The following is a 1,265-nucleotide window of genomic DNA, read 5'->3' on the forward strand; positions in this document are numbered from 1 at the left end:
GTTGTAGAGCCTAACTATGGGTTCTAAGATTTCATTTGTTGTAAGAGACCAAACAGGTAAACAGTACGACRTGGTTGAGAGTATAATGGCATGAAGATAGATATTTGAAACAGAAGATGTCAGATTGGATCTAATTTTTCAATAAACGTATAATTTCTGTTTCAACTTAGTGATTAAGACTTGTACATGATCACGATAAGTCAAATGAGAATCCAAAGTAATTCCAAGACATTTGTAGGTAGTGACAATATCAAGGGATTTGTTTAAAAAAGTGAGTTGATTTGTTATATTGAAATGTCTCCTGGGTGAGGAAAAATACATGCACACAGTTTGAAACTAAAACATAAAAGAATTCAGCAGAGTATTTATTTCTGATTCATCCCAGATTTTAAATCATTTGCAGCTCTAACTTCATAAATGAAACTTTGTAAGTTTTAATCACCTCATTTTTTGGTAATAATTTTATGCACAAAATCATAAAAAGCTGCTTCAGTAACAAATTGTTTATTAAGACTAAAACTAATTAACACTTCTCCGTTTAAAGTTCAGAAAAAATGTTGTTTTTTTATTTCTCTGGACAGCACTATGAAACAATGTGAACATACAGCCGGGACAAAATCATGTCTGGTGTCAGAGCAGACTGGTTTTATAAGAGCACGGTCCCAAAGTGAGGCTGACACTTTAATTACAGCAGAAGAGATGAATTATGGGTATTTTTACAGACAGAGACTTTATGAAAAGATGCAGACAAATGCAACGATGTGATGCTTAACACATCTTTGGAGCTCCTGCTCTAGGTTCTGATGGTTTTCATTAGAAACAAAAAGTAAAAACTGATGAAGTTAAGGACTGCATGAGAAATAAAACATTAAGTCTTATTAAAGACTTTTAATTACAAATGTCCTTCTAAGTAAAAAGTCATTGAAGCAAATCAGCTAAGTGATATGGGAAATGTTTTTTTTTTCCATTTATTTAGACTGAGTTTGATTTTTCTACTTCAGTTTTATGTTTGTGTCAACTTTTACTGCTGAGTTTGTCATCCATCCATCCATCCATCCATCCATCCATCCATCTATCCATCCATCCATCCATCTATCCATCCATCAATCCATCCATCCATCCATCTATCCATCCATCCATCCATCCATCCATCCATTGAACCATCCATCCATTCATTCATTTATCCATCCATTGTCATCCATAAATCCATCCATCTATCATCCATAAATCCATCAATCCATCCATTGTCCATCCATCCATTGAAC

The sequence above is a fragment of the Austrofundulus limnaeus genome, unplaced genomic scaffold, assembly GCF_001266775.1.
Source record: "Austrofundulus limnaeus strain Quisiro unplaced genomic scaffold, Austrofundulus_limnaeus-1.0 Scaffold14, whole genome shotgun sequence".
NCBI classification, from domain to species: Eukaryota; Metazoa; Chordata; class Actinopteri; order Cyprinodontiformes; family Rivulidae; genus Austrofundulus; species Austrofundulus limnaeus.